This window comes from Bos indicus, chromosome 5 (assembly GCF_029378745.1).
Source record: "Bos indicus isolate NIAB-ARS_2022 breed Sahiwal x Tharparkar chromosome 5, NIAB-ARS_B.indTharparkar_mat_pri_1.0, whole genome shotgun sequence".
Classification (NCBI taxonomy): domain Eukaryota; kingdom Metazoa; phylum Chordata; class Mammalia; order Artiodactyla; family Bovidae; genus Bos; species Bos indicus.
The window spans coordinates 99,281,107-99,297,115 of record NC_091764.1 but is presented as its reverse complement, the minus strand read 5'-3'; the positions used below and the strand labels follow the sequence as shown (position 1 = coordinate 99,297,115).

The following is a 16,009-nucleotide window of genomic DNA, read 5'->3' as shown; positions in this document are numbered from 1 at the left end:
TGATATATTCTTTTAAATCACCATGTCTCAAAATAATACTTTTTCTACCAAAAAATTCTACATCTCCTTTAGCACAGTCTCTAATCATTATTATATGCTCTCATATGGGTATGTAGATTAGGCACTAGGTTAGTGTATCAATGCTAAGTTAAGATCAGCTCTGTACCTATAGATTTTACTTAGTCTAGAGACTGCTTCCCTTGTGGCTCAGCTGGTAAAGAATCCGCCTGCAATGCGGGAGACCTGGGTTCTATCCCTGGGTTGAGGAAATCCCCTGGAGAAGGGAAAGGCTACCCACTCCAATATGCTGGCCTGGAGAATTCCATGGACTGTATAGTTCACAGGTTGCAAAGAGTCAGACGTGACTGAGCGACTTTCACTTTCTTTCTTTCAGAGAATACAAAGAAGTTGTTTTCCCCTGTGAACTCCTATCTGTAGAGATTGTGAGAAAAAACATCAATTTTCTAAGATATATTTCCTAGAGAATTTTAATAGTCTCATGCATAGATTTGGAGGGATGTAAGTCATCTCCCTAAGGCCAGGAACGTAGAAACGAAGTCCATCCATCTCACGAAATCAATGGTTTTACAAGGAGTAGAAAGGATTCCTCAGTAGCTAAGTTCCAGAGCATTCCTTTCAGGATACACACTGAATGGTCTCTGGGGAATATCTTTTGTTTTGAAGGAAAGGAATGTAAAAGTAAATGGTCGTGTTGTGGACAGAAATGTTACCATTTTTCAGATGAATCGAAGAACTTTGAAGAAAGTAAAAAACGCTGCAAGGAAATGGACTCCACACTTCTTAAGATAGAAGATAAGGAAGAACTGGTGACGTATTTCTGTTTTCCGTCTCACCCTGTATTCATCTTATTCTTTTGGCCATCTGGCCATTAGTTGTTGTCTAAATCATTTTTTTTTTTTAAGCTGTGCTGGGTCTTCCTCGCTACCCGTGGGCTTTCTCTAACTGCGGTGACAGGGCTTCTTGTGGAGGTGACTTCCCTTGTTGTGGAGTATGGGCTCAAAGCTCAGGCTCAGTAGTTGTAGTGCGCAGGTTTAGCTGTCTGTTGCACGTGGAATCTTACTGGACTGGGGATCCAAGCTGTGTCCCCTGCGTTGCCTGACAGATTCTTAACAACTTGACCACTGGGAAAGTCCTGTTAGCTAAATCTGAATGCTTGATAATATTTGAGTGTCCATAGTTTACAGTTGTAAGTTGATTCAGATCTAGACAGTTCTCATCTTAAGGTCAGAAATACAAGTAGAAATGAAATTAGAATTTCCTTTAATTCATCTAACTCACCCCCAGTTAGAACCTTTCCAGTAGAGCAAATGTAAAGGGAAACATGAAACAACTAGGAAAAAATTATGCTTAAAATATTTCATTTTATCAGAGATAATTATATTTTCATACTGATAATTTCATGGAAATGTAGCTTCTCTCTAAAAAAAAAAAATGTCATTTTACCTCCAACAAAATCAAGAAGTACAATACCACTGAGTTTAGGGTAAACGGAAGACTTGGTATGAATTTAAAATTCATATGATTATAAGATCAATTAATTCAAACTCATATTAAATTTTAACTCATACTAACTTCCAAGAAAATTGAACTAAATATTTCATAATCCTTATCAATATCCTTGATTTGAATAGAGAATTAACTTACTATTATTCTTTCAAGAAATATATTTCTACATTCCAAGTTAAGGAGAATCTTTTAATATTCTTTCACAGACACTAAGACTAACTCAATTATCTGTAATAGTACAATCACCCATATTTTTGGCTTTTAAACTCATAAATAGTTATAAAAATATGAACTTGAAAACCATCAAGAGAACAGAGCAAATCTGAACCCGAAAAGAAGACATTTGCAGATCTGAATTAACTTCCTTTTTATTCCAAGGGGCTTCCCTGGTGGCTCAGACAATAAAGAATCTGCCTGCAATGCAGAAGATCTGGGTCTGATCCCTGGGTCAGCAAGATCCCCTGGAGAAGGGAATGGCAACCCATTCCAGTATTCTTGCCTGGAGGATTCCATAGACAGGGAAGCCTGGTGGGCTCAAAAATTAGCTTTAGAGTCTAGAAGCCCTAATCTTTTATGTAAGATATCTCCATCAAGAAATAAGACCATCTATGAAAACCATAAAATTGAATGTCAAATCTTATGAGTAGATGGTATGTACGTAACTTTTTTCTGGGTAGAGAGACTAAGTTTTTGCCATATTCTCTATGGTGAAAGAAACAAAGGAAAATAAAAACAAACTAAGGGTAAAAACTAAAGCAGAATAGAGAAATACAGAATTTATAGTCAGAAACTCTCTCTTTAATTCCCTCTCACACATTACTTTGCTTGTAATAAAACTGGTTATATTTTCTTTCCAACATATTTTAGGAAGATCACATGAGATAATATACGTACATTGCTGTTGTTTGTTGTTTAGTTGCTAAGTCATGTCGACTCTTTTGTGACCCCATGGACTGTAGCCTGCCAGTCTCCTCTGTCCATGGGATTTCCCAGGCAAGAGTACTTGGGTGGGTGACCATTTCCTTCTCCAGGGAATCTTCCAGAACCAGAGATCAAACCCTCATCACCTTCATTAGCAGGCAGGTTCTTTACCACTAGCCATCAGGGAAAGTCCAATATATGTGCATAAACGTGGTAAAAATTAAGTTACAAGATGAACATCATTTACATTTGTACTTATCAAGTAATTTCCAGATACCTATGTAAACATCTCATCTGGTATAATAAGGACACTTCTTCAAGATGCTCACTTCACAAAAAATAAGCACAGTACTTTTGAAAAAAAAAATTTTAATGACATTGGTAAAAACCTCACATCTGTCACACCTGGACCTCAAAATACCAACCAATTTTGCTCAGAATTTTTTCTTGAGCTACAATTATCAGTGTTGAAAGTAAATTAAGATATTTTAGTCTGAAGATTAAATAAGATAGGTACAGACTTCCCTAGTGGTCCAATGGTTAAGACTTTACCTTTCAGCACACAAGGTACAGTTGTGATCCCACCTCATGCAGCTAAGAGCCCACATGCCTCTCGGCTAAAAATCCAAAGCATAAAACAGAAGCATATTACAACACATTCAATAAAAGCTTTAAAATCTTTGTGACCCCATGGACTGTAGCCTACCAGGCTCCTCTGTCGATGGGATTTTCCAGGCAATAGTACTGGAGTGGATTGCCATTTCCTTCTCCAGGGGATCTTCCTGACCCAGGGATTGAACCCAGGTCTCCCATATTGTAGACAGACGCTTAACCATCTGAGCCACCAAGGAAGTCTCAAAAAATGATCTACATCCAAAAAATCTTAAAAAAAAAAAAAGATAGGTAAGCTAAGACAGTGTTATTTTGTGTCTCATTTATGTCACTATATTTAATAAATATAACTAAGATTCTTTTATTTTATCATTTCAACAGAATCAGGATGAAATTGATCTTGAAACTATTTGTTACTCAAAATAATAAAATATTAAAAAGATTATTATTTCATTTCAGAATTATGGAAAGACATTTTTCTCATAGAATATATCACTTTTTATTGCAGAACTTCATTCAAAGCAGACTATCCTATTACTATGGGATTGGATTATCTCGTAAAGGAACCAGAAATCAATGGACATGGGAAGAAAAGTCAATGCCTTCTTTAAAATCGTAAGTCTCTAGAATAGATAGTAAATAATAAGTTCCATATTCTGGTTTACATTTTGAAAAGTATATAGGGAAATGCACACTTTCAATATATAGACAAATATGCATACATATATGGGCATATACAGGTGGTTCAGTGGTAAAGAGTCCTTTGGTAATGCAGGAGACACAGGTTTGATCCCTGGATCAGGAAGATCCCCTGGAGAATGGCAACACACTGCAATATTCTTGCCTGAGAAATCCCATGAACAGAGGAGGCTGGCAGGCTACTGTCCATGGGGTTGTAAAGAATAGGACAGAACTTAGCGACTGAGCACACACATGAGCATTGCGTGTACATACAGACACACACATACAAAGAATTTAAGTTCAGAAAATGAGTATATATAGAGAGGGAGGCTATAAAATATATAGAGAGGGAGGCTTTTCAACTTGTTGCTATAATCCTTATAGAGTGTGCTTTAGGAAAGGCTAGGGCACCAAGGGATAGTTTCTTGTAAGGAAAGAAAAAATATATATACCTTAACTTTGAACCAATATTTCTTATGTTTACATTAGTGAATGTCTATTTTACATTATTTATATGCTTTTATTTTATTTTAAGTGATTGGACAGAGTCAAATGAAGGAAACTGCATATATTAAAGCAACAAAGATGTCTGCTTCTGACTGTTCCAGATTCATGCACTTCATTTGTGAGAAGTTGATAGCTTGTCTTGCTACCTAATGAAACAACAACCAAAGACACATGCAACAACGTTTCCTTATAAAAACTCAGACCCTTGGAAGTCCAGTCTATATGGCTAATTTCAGAATGCTTTGTTACCGGCTGCACCTATATTTTAGCTTGATGGAGATACATTGTGGACGCTCCACTTCTGCCTCTTTCAAACATAAATCCCAGATCATACCAATTATGAGCACAGGTTGGCAGAGTGAGAAAGTATCAGTGCTTCTCATGAACCTTAGGACTGTGTAGTCAATTTCTGCAACTCACACAGATCTAGTAAGTAATCTTTCAAACTGTTGTCACAGCCATGTACATTTTACCTGGGATTTAATGCCAAGAGTACATGAAGTCATTATTCTGTATCAATTGTATATGCATTTGTTTGATTTCTTACCTTTTATCAGAAAGACAGTATAGTAACAGAAAGAAAACAAATAGATCTGTGTTTGTGATCTTTACCACAACTAATAGCTTGAATGCTCTCTGGCAAGTCCAGACTTCTGGGTATGATTCCATATGGCAAAGTGGCTGTACCATTTTGCATTCTATTAGCAGTGCATGAGAATTCCATTTGCTGGTGTCCTACTAACTTTAATATTGAAAAAATTAAAAACTGATTTTAATAAAGGTGTAGTATAATGAAGGTATATTTGTATATCTCTAATGAATATTGCGGGAGAAATATCGATAACCTCAGATATGCAGATGATACCACCCTTATGGCAGAAAGTGAAGAGGAACTAAAAAGCCTCTTGATGAAAGTGAAAGAGGAGAGTGAAAAAGTTGGCTTAAAGCTCAACATTCAGAAAACTAAGATCATGGCATCTGGTCCCATCACTTCATGGGGAACAGATCGGGAAACAGTGGAAACAGTGTCAGACTTTATTTTTCTGGGCTCGAAAACCACTGCAGATGGTGATTGCAGCCATGAAATTAAAAGATGCTTACTCCTTGGAAGGAAAATTATGACCAACCTAGACAGCATATTCAAAAGCAGAGACCTTACTTTGCCTACCAAGGTCCGTCTAGTCAAGGCTATGGTTTTTCCAGTAGTCAGGTATGAATGTGAGAATTGGACTGTGAAGAAAGCTGAGCACCGAAGAATTGATGCTTTTGAACTGTGGTGTTGGAGAAGACTCTTGAGAGTCCCTTGGACTGCAAGGAGATCCAACCAGTCCATTCTGAAGGAGATCAGCCCTGAGATTTCTTTGGAAGGAATGATGCTAAAGCTGAAACTCCAGTACTTTGGCCACCTCATGCAAAGAGTTGACTCATTGGAAAAGACTCTGATGCTGGGAGGGATTGGGGGCAGGAGGAGAAGGAGACGACAGAGGATGAGATGGCTGGATGGCATCACCGACTTGATGGACATGAGTTTGAGTAAACTGCAGGAGTTGGTGATGGACAGGAAGGCCTGGCATGCTTCAATTTATGGGGTCACAAAGAGTCGGACACCACTGAATGACTGAACTGAACTGAACCAATAAATGATGTGCACCATCCTTTCATATGATCTCCTATGGTAAAGACTGATTAAATATCTTGCTTATTTTTAGTGGGTTGTTCATTTTCTTATTATCGAGCTTTGAGAGTTCTCTCTTTATGTATTTTGGATGTTTGCATTGATATCTATATTTCGTTGCATTAATTTTGTATATAGAGCAAAGTATGGATTAAATTCTTTTTAAAAATGTTTTGCAAAAATATGTCTAGTTATTTCAGCACCATTTTTTGAAAATTGTACTTTTCTATTGAATTATAATGGCAATTTGTCAAAAATCAATTCACCACTTGTATCTATTTCTAAACTCTATCCTATTTCATTGATCTGAATATCTGCCTTCTTTCACCAATTACTTGATTATTGTGAATTTATAGGACGTTGTGAAGTGATGTGAGTTCTCCTGTATTGTCTTTTTCAAAATCGTTTTAACTTTTTTTGCAAAAAAGAAAAAACTTACTTAGCGGCCATTTTTTATTATAATTCCATTACTAGTAAATAAAATCTTAGCTACTTGAAAAAAATGGCTGATTCTAAAATAGGGGTAGGAAATACATAAGAAGAGCCTGGAGATTTTTGTAGTTCTAGAAAATGGAGAAGTGCTTAAAACTGTAGAGGTATATCAACTAGGTAAAGGAATTACCAATGGCCAAAGCTGGAACAATTTAAGCAGCAAAAATCACAGAAAAGAAATAGTGTTAATTATAACCCCAATATAAAATACCCATGAGTCCACAGTAGTATAAAATGATTGAATACTTTAGCAAATGAGGGAGATGAAACAATCTCCTGTGCAGAAAAATTCTAAATAAATAATGTAGATGCTCTTGCCTAAAGGGATGGGACTCCTTACTCCTTAAGTACTTACTGCACATAATGATTTCCTTCCAAAGAAATTATTACAGAGTCATGTGGAAGAGGGAAAATAAGAGTAACCTTCGAGTGGAAAACCTGACAAACACCACCTCAGTGAGCAAAGGTAACATCAGCAGTGAGGTCATGTTCACAGTTTGTTCCCTTGATTTGATGTAATAAAATTTGCACTATGTCGTCCTCCCCAAATTTACAACTCCAATCTCCTCATGAGAAAAATGTCAGACATATCTCAATGAAGGGTACTCTAAAATATACCTACCTTGCACTTTTCAAAACTATCAAGATCATCAAACACAAGGAAAGACTGTAATAGCCCAGGGGAGCCTAAAGAGACGTGACATCTAAATGATATGTGGTAACCTGGATGGGATTCTGGAATAGAAAAAGGACATAGGTAAAAACAATTACAGAAGCATGAATAAACTATGGATTTTCATTACTAAAAATACACTGATGTTGGTTTATTAATTACAACAAAAGTGCAAGACTAATATAAAATGAATTAAAGAGGAACTGATTTCAGAATGGAATTCTATACTATCTTCAAACTTTTTCTATAAATGTTCTAAAAAACAAAATTCATTTTAAAAAATTAAAATTAATATGCAACTTTCTACAAAATAAAAGCTTAATATGTTTCTTATTTTTTAACTTTTTTTTTAGTTGAAGGAAAATTGCTTTACAATGTTGTGCTGATCTCCTTTAGGATGGACTGGTTGGATCTCCTTGCAGTCCAAGGGACTCTCAAGAGTCTTCTCCAACACCACAGTTCAAAAGCATCAATTCTTCAGTGCTCAGCCTTCTTCACAGTCCAATTCTCACAACCATAAATGACCACTGGAAAAACCATAGCCTTGACTAGACGGACCTTTGTTAGCAAAGTAATGTCTCTGCTTTGAATATGCTATCTAGGTTGGTCATAACTTTCCCTCCAAAGAGTAAGGGTCTTTTAATTTCATGGCTGCAATCACTATCTTCAGTGATTTTGGAGTCCAAAAAATAAAGTCTGACACTGTTTCCACTGTTTCCCCATCTATTTCCAATGAAGTAATGGGACTGGATGCCATGATCTGCGTCTTCTGAATGTTGAGATTTAAGCCAACTTTTTCACTCTCCTCTTAAAGGAATGCAAAAAAGCAAAATGGCTACCTGGGGAGGCCTTACAAATAGCTGTGAAAAGAAGAGACGCGAAAAGCAAAGGAGAAAAGCAAAGATATAAACATCTGAATGCAGAGTTCCAAGGAATAGCAAGGAGAGATAAGAAAGCCTTCCTCAGTGATCAATGCAAAGAAATAGAGGAAAACAACAGAATTGGAAAGACTAGAGACCTCTTCAAAAAATTAGAGATACCAAGTGAACATTTCATGCAAAGATGGGCTCGATAAAGCACAGAAATGTATGGACCTAACAGAAGCAGAAGATATTAAGAAGCAGTGGCAAGAATACACAGAAGAACTGTACAAAAAAGATCTTCATGACCAAGATAATCAGGATGGTGTGATCACTCACCTAGAGCCAGACATCCTGGAATGTGAAGTCAAGTGGGCCTTAGAAAGCATCACTATGAACAAAGCTAGTGGAGGTGATGGAATTCCAGTGCAGCTATTTCAAATTCTGGAAGATGATGCTGTGAAAGTGCTGCAGTCAATATGCCAGCAACTTTGGAAAACTCAGCAGTGGCCACAGGACTGGAAAAGGTCAGTTTTCATTCCAATGCCAAAGAAAGGCAATGCCAAAGAATGTTCAAACTACCACACAATTGCACTCATCGCACATGCTAGTAAAGTAATGCTCAAAATTCTCCAAGCCAGGCTTCAGCAGTACATGAACCATGAAATTCCAGATGTTCAAGCTGGTTTTAGAAAAGGCAGAGGAACCAGAGATCTAATTGCCAACATCCAATGGATCATCAAAAAGGCAAGAGAGTTCCAGAAAAATATCTATTTCTGTTTTGTTAACTACGCCAAAGCCTTTGACTATGTGGATCACAATAAACTGTGGAAAATTCTGAAAGAGATGGAACACCACACCACCTGATCTGCCTCTTGAGAAACCTGTATGCAGGTCAGGAAGCAACAGTTAGAACTGGACATGGAACAACAAACTGGTTCCAAATAGGAAAAGGAGTATGTCAAGGCTGTATATTGTCATCCTGCTTATTTAATTTATATGCAGAGTACATCATGAGAAACGCTGGGCTGAAAGAAGCACAAGCTGGAATCAAGATTGCCAGGAGAAATATCAATAACCTCAGATATGCAGATTACACCACCCTTATGGCAGAAAGTGAGTAGGTTAGGATTGATTCTTGGGTTTTTAAAATGTCTTAATATTTTGCCATTTAGTTACTTTGCAATTTGAGAAATCTAGATTTGAACAATCATTAAAGAATGATAAAATGGATAAATACACTACCATTTAGTTTTCAAGAAATATTCTCCCTCATACAATGCCAAATTATAGAGTAAATCTTATAATAGGCAAACTATATTTCATTTGGCTTTATTCACCATCAAATACTTGTACTATATTCACTAAAAAGCAAATTTATAAATACAAAAATGGATTTCTTTTGATAGAAAAATAATCATAGTGCCAAGCCATTTAAACTTTCAGATTGCATCGAATTTGAAGATGAGGGAATTTGAACACTGGAAAATTTATTGCTAATGAGGTAGGTAACACCAATAGCTGTGGAGAAAACCCCACAAAATTTAACATCAAAAAAATGAATTAAATATTTCCCAAAACTGGAGACAAAAAGATTATGTTCTGCACAATAAATATTTTTGACCCACTTTCATTTTGATTCATTCTTGTCTTCACCTGTAGAATAACATGAACATTGCTACTGCTGCTGCTAAGTCGCTTCAGTCGTGTCCGACTCTGTGCGACCCCATAGATGGCAGCCCACCAGGCTCCCCATCCCTGGGAGTCTCCACGCAAGAACACTGGAGTGGGTACTGTGAACATTAGATAGTAATTAACATGTACCCCAAGGTAAATTATTTCCTGCAACAGTCAGAACCTCCCAAATTCTACATCGCTCATCCATAGCAAGTTCTCCTGTATCTATCTTTGTTCAACAGTGTGACAGCAGAAGCATGGATTACATGCCCACACTGACTGATCACACCTATGTCTGTGCCTTGAGATTTCACCAGTTGGAGGACAAGCTTGGTCAGAAACAGCCTGGACGAGCTCTCTCAACTGGCCTTTCACCTCTGCTTTTAGAGTAGGGGGTCCATGTTGATATGTTTGACTGGTTTCAGAGATATAATATCAGAAAAAGATAGCCAATGATCCAATAGCATTCAATATTCCCACACAGAAAGTTTCCACTGGTTTCAGAATTTCATTTACTTCACACCCTTCAGACAAGAATCATAGAGAACTAAAATGCCAAATTTTATGAAGATTTCATAGATCAAACCATTTGTGAACTTTAGCAGCCAACATAAACTTGAAAGATAAAGCCCAACTTTCAGACTCTCATGCAGGTGGGAAATCACTAAATTCAAAAACTCTAAAAATAAATTACCTGACATCATTTCTAGATAAAAATTCAAAATATCAAACTGTGAGTAAATATCAGCCTATATTTTTAAGAAACATCCTAAGGATATCCAACCTGATTGATACAGTACAGTAAATATATCCAATATTGGGTTGACTGATTTGAATAACAGCAGATTTCCATTTCTTTCTTGTGTTCTCTTTAAATTATCTGAAGAAGCAGATATTGGCATTCAAAAAACTATGACAGCTGTAATTGAAAATCTTAAAATGTTTGAAAGTTGCCCTTTAAATGCATCAAAATCAAAAGGATCTATTCTGTTAGCCATAGCAACAATTATAAAAGCATTGTTTAAGAATCATTACATGTTTAAATATAATGAGAATGTCTGAGCCCTATTTTACCCCAGAAGTAAGTGCTAGTTAAGCAGAAACAACAACAAAAAAGGATTGCATTTTGGCTCTTGTTGTTTGTTTGTTTTTCCTCTTAAGAACTACATAGATCTGTGCACCTAAAGGGCCAACAGTGCTCCAGTGTTTTATAATTTTTCTTCAAAATGTATAGCAATAACAATTGAACAGAGAGGCCTGGCATGCTGCGATTCATGGGGTCGCAAAGAGTCGGACACAACTGAGCGACTGAACTGAACTGAACTGAAGGATTGAAGTTACTTCTATGTCAGTTACACCATTTAGAGTCTTTTCAAAAGCACTTTTAAATGGCTTGGGATTCCTTCTTCTTTGAATCCCAATGCAAAAGTGTTTTTCTCCTTTTAAATAAAGGTAGGCAATGGCACCCCACTCCAGTATGTTTGCCTGGAAAATCCCATGGACGGAGGAGCCTGGTAGGCTGCAGTCCATGGGGTTGCTAGAGTCGGACACGACTGAGTGACTTCACTTTCACTTTTCACTTTCATGCATTGGAGGAGGAAATGGCAACCCACTCCAGTATTCTTGCCTGGAGAATCCCAGGGACGAGGGAGCTGGTGGGCTGCCGTCTACACGTTCGCACAGAGTCAGTCACGACTGAAGCGACTTAGAAGAAGCAGCAGCAGCAGCAGTGCATTTTTTGGGGGCTTTCCTGATAGCTCAGCTGGTAAGCAGGTAAAGAATCCACCAGCAATGCAGAAGATCCCAGCTGGGTTCCTGGGTCAGGAAGATAACCTGAAGAAGGGATAGTCTACCTACTGCAGTATTCTTAGGCTGGTGGTTCAGATGGTAAAGAATCTGTCTGCACTACAGCAGACTTGGGTTTGATGTTTGATCCCCTGGAGGAGGTCATGGGAATCCACTCCAGTATTATTGCATGGGAAATTCTCATGGACAGAGGAGGCTGGCAGGTTATAGTCTTTATGCTTTAACCTCTTAACCACCAGGGAAGCCTTGGGGTTGCAAAGAGTTGGAACACAACTGAGGAACTAAGCATAGCACAATTTTTAGATCTTCTAGTGTGTCAGTTCAGTTGCTCACTTGTGTCTGACTCTTTGTGATCTCATGGACTGCATCACACCAGGCCTCCCTGTTCATCACAAACTCCCAGATTTACTCAAACTCATGTCCATTGAGTCAGTGATGACATCCAACCATCTCATCCACTGTCATCCCCTTCTCCTCCTGCCTTCAATCTTTCCCAGCATCAGGGTCTTTTCAAAGGAGTCAGTTCTTCACATCAGGTGGCCAAAATATTGGCGCTTCAGCATCAGACTTACCAATGGATATTCAGGACTAGTTTCCTTTAGGATGGACTGATTGGATCTCCTTGGTGTCCAGGGGACTCTCAAGAGTCTTCTCCAATAGCACAGTTCAAAAGCATCAATTCTTTGGCTCTCAGCTTTCTTTATAGTCCAAATCTCACATCCATACAGGACTCCTAGAAAAACCATACCTTTGACTAGATGGACCGTTGTTGGCAAAGTAATGTCTCTGCTTTTTAATATGCTGTCTAGGTTGGTCATAACTTTCCTTCCAAGGAGCAAGCAACTTTTAATTTCATGGCTGCAGTGACCATCTGCAGTGATTTGGGGGCCCCCCAAAAAAAGCCTGTCACTGTTTCCATTGTTTCCCCATCTGTTTGCCATGAAGTGATGGGACCAGATGCCATGACCTTAGTTTTCTGAATGTTGAGCTTTAAGCCAACTTTTTCACTCTCCTCTTTCACTTTCATCAAGAGGCTTTTTAGTTCCTGTTCACTTTCTGCCAAAGGGTGGTGTCATCTGCATATCTGAGGTTATTGATATTTCTCCCAGCAATCTTGATTCCAGCTTGTGCTTCATCCAGCCCAGTGTTTCTCATGATGTACTCTGCATATAAGTTAAATAAGTAGGGTGACAATATACAGCTTGACATACACCTTTCATGATTTGAAACCAGTCTGTTTTTCCATGTCCAGTTCTAAATGCAGCTTCTTGACCTGCATATAGATTTCTCAGGAGGCAGGTTGGGTGGTCTGGTGTTCCCATCTCTTTCTGAATTTTCCACAGTTTGTTGTGATCCACATAGCCAAAAGCTTTGGCATAGTCAATAAAGCAGAAATAAATGTTTTTCCGCAGGTCTCTTGCTTTTTTTTTTAATATAAATTTATGTAATTGGAGGTTAATTACTTTATAATATTGTATTGGTTTTGCAATACATCAACATGAATCTGCCATAGGTGTACAGGTGTTCCCCATCCTGACCCCCCCTCCTTCCTCCCTCCCCGTATCATCCCTCTGGGTCGTCTCTGCACCAGCCTCAAGCATCCAGTATCATGCATCAAACCTGGACTGGTGACTCGTTTCATATATGATATTATACATGTTTCAATGGCATTTATAATACCCAGGACACGGAAGCAACTTAGATGTCCATCAGCAGATGAATGGATAAGAAAGCTGTGGTACATATACACAGTGGAGTACTACTAAGCCATCAAAAAGAATACATTTGAATCAGTTCTAATGAAGTGGATGAAACTGGAACCTATTATACAGAGTGAAGTAAGCCAGAAAGAAAAACACCAATACAGTATACTAACGCATATATGTGGAATTTAGAAAGATGGTAACGATAACCCTGTATGCGAGACAGCAAAAGAGACACAGATGTATAGAACAGTCTTTTGGTCTCTTGCTTTTTTGATGATCCAATGGATGTTGGAAACTTGATCTCTGCTTCCTCTGCCTTTCCTAAAGCCAGCTTGAACATCTGGAAGTTCTCAGTTCACATACCGTTGAAGCCTGGCTTGGAGAATTTTGAGCATTACTTTGCTAGCAAATGAGATGAGTGCAATTGTGCAGTAGTTTGAACAGTCCTTGGCATTGCCTTTCTTTGGTATTGGAATGAAACCTGACCTTTTCTAGTCCTGTGGCCACTTCTGAGTTTTCCAAAATTGCTGGCATATTGCGTGTAGCACTTTCACAGCATCATCTTTCAGGATTTGCAATAGCTCAACTGGAATTCCATCACCTCCACTAGCTTTGTTCATAGTGATGCTTTCTAAGGCCCACTTGACTTCACATTCCAAGATGTCTGGCTCTAGGCAAGTGATCTGGGTGCTTATCTGGGTCATGAAGATCTTTTTTATATAGTTCTTCTGTGTATTCTTGCCACCTCTTCTTAATATCTTCTGCTTTAGGCCCATAGCATTTCTGTCCTTTATTGTACCCATCTTTGCATGAAATGTTCCCTTGGTACCTCTAATCTTCTTGAAGAGGTCTCTACTCTTTCCCATTCTATTGTTTTCCTCTATCCTTTGCACTGGTCACTGAGGAAGGCTTTCTTATCTCTCCTTGCTATTCTTCGGAACTCTGCATTTAGATGAATATATCTTTCCTTTTCTCCTTTGCCTTTAGCTTCTCTTCTTTTCTCAGCTATTTGTAAGGCCTCCTCAGAAAACCATCTTGCCTCTTTGCATTTCTTTTTCTTGGGGATGGTCTTGACCACTGCCTCCTATACAGTGTCACAGAGCTCCATCCATAGTTCTTCAGGCACTCTGTTTATCAGATCTAATGGATCTTACAGTATATGATAACAATTTCTCAGAGGCATTTAAAAATGGAAAATGTAAATAACACAACTAGAGGTCCAGTTGTCCTTTTAATTGGAGCCCAAAGTCTCCTATTTTCTGGAGGTGTGTGATAAGCTAAACTCTCTTCAACTCGCCTAAGTGTGAGGATTTCCTGTTCAAACCTGAAGTGACACATTGACGACAAATCAATATTTTCCATTCTAGCTTCACTCTGAGCCTCACAGGGCAGCCTGTGAAGGTCACAGACATTGCTTATTCTTGACTGGGTTTTAAGTTTTTAAATTTCTCCTTTGGTTACCAGCTATAGCAGGTCTCTTTTTAGAGAGTAACCTGATCTGCACACTAAAGAATGCACAACATCCTGGCCAACAGAAGGTATGTGTCCCTCCTCTCCTGTCTCTCTGCTAGACCGTCTCACGTAGTGGGAACTAACAAATGTTAGAGGGGATGCAACTGAGCTATAGTAAATATACAACAAAATCAAAGTAGAACATTGTTGTTTAATAATTTGGTATAAACAATAACCATAAAATACCAAATATTGGGTGATTTCTCCAAGTATTCAAATTATTGTCTGTAGAATACTAGTCAAGTGAATACACGCATGCATATTTGGGTGTGTATATAATATTAAGTGAAATTTATTGACCTCATGATAGGGAACAATTAGTTTTGGATTTTATAATCAGTAGATGGTAAGCTTTTTTGTATAATAATATGTTTATACATATTTTGCTCAACATCTGTAAACAGATTCTTGGAAAGGAATTCATTATATAGCAAAAGGCCAAACATAATTCCTCCTATATGATTTAGATTCAATAAAAAAACCCTAATTTTTTAATGAAATTAAAGATGAAGTAACTTCTTTTTTTAATATACTTTATTTTATTTTTTAACTGTACAATATTGTATTGATTTTGCCATATATCTAAAGGCTACTTTAAACTTAAATGTCATAAATAAAGTATTTTTTAAAAATCAAACATTGCATAAATGATATGTTATACTAATTAAAGGCTGATGTAAATCAGAAATAGTACCATAGAAATGATGACTAAGATAATAATTAAAACTGATAATTACTGAGAACTTATAAATTCCAGGTTGAGTGCTCAGTGTTACACACGTTATATATTGCATAAACTTATTTCCATTTTATATTAATAATATAGGTTACCAGATAGTAAATAACTTTTTGAAGGTCACATATTATAAATTTCAGTCATAATTAATTTCCAGATATTTCTGACTACTGCATCAATTGTCTGAATTATTAAATTACGTTATCTGGATTTTTTATAAGTAATTACCATCACTTATACAGCTAAAATGACCTTTACTAACTTGGACATCTATCAGATCTTTCTGGAAGTTTGAACCAACAGTGTTCTTCCATAAGTGACCTATACATGTTTATCATGTTGTGGGTTCAGATATTAGTCATTAAATCAATTATCAACTACTTTTGTAAAATAAATATTTTTAGTCTTTCCTATTGTTTTATTTTTCATATTACTTTGTTATATATGTTTAATGTGTCATGTAACACTTTCCAATATATGAAGCATTTCCTCAGTTTTTAATGCTTTCTCAGAACTCCTCAACCATTTGAAATAAAGACCATTTGTTATCCTTTTTCATCAATAAATGTAAGTCAACAAATAATGTAATTTAGTGTAGGAAATTATTGTATATGTCAACATTAC

At 37.2% G+C, this 16,009-nt stretch overlaps 1 protein-coding gene across 5 annotated transcripts in view; it reads left to right on the top strand.

The window, feature by feature from the left end:
* The window catches only part of LOC139183203 (NKG2-A/NKG2-B type II integral membrane protein-like), a 53,116-nt gene that overhangs the window by 12,112 nt on the left and 24,995 nt on the right, over window positions 1-16,009 (top strand). For 3 of the 5 annotated variants that reach the window (XR_011566745.1, XR_011566746.1, XR_011566748.1), the window contains 3 exons: window positions 742-827; window positions 3,569-3,675; window positions 4,277-7,301. The exons of 1 other annotated variant lie outside the window; for it this stretch is intronic. The gene's annotated coding sequence lies outside the window, so the exon portion shown is untranslated. Of the gene's footprint in view, window positions 1-741; window positions 828-923; window positions 990-3,568; window positions 3,676-4,276; window positions 7,302-16,009 lie in introns of those variants that run through there. One more of the 5 variants, XR_011566747.1, reaches the window with a different exon arrangement.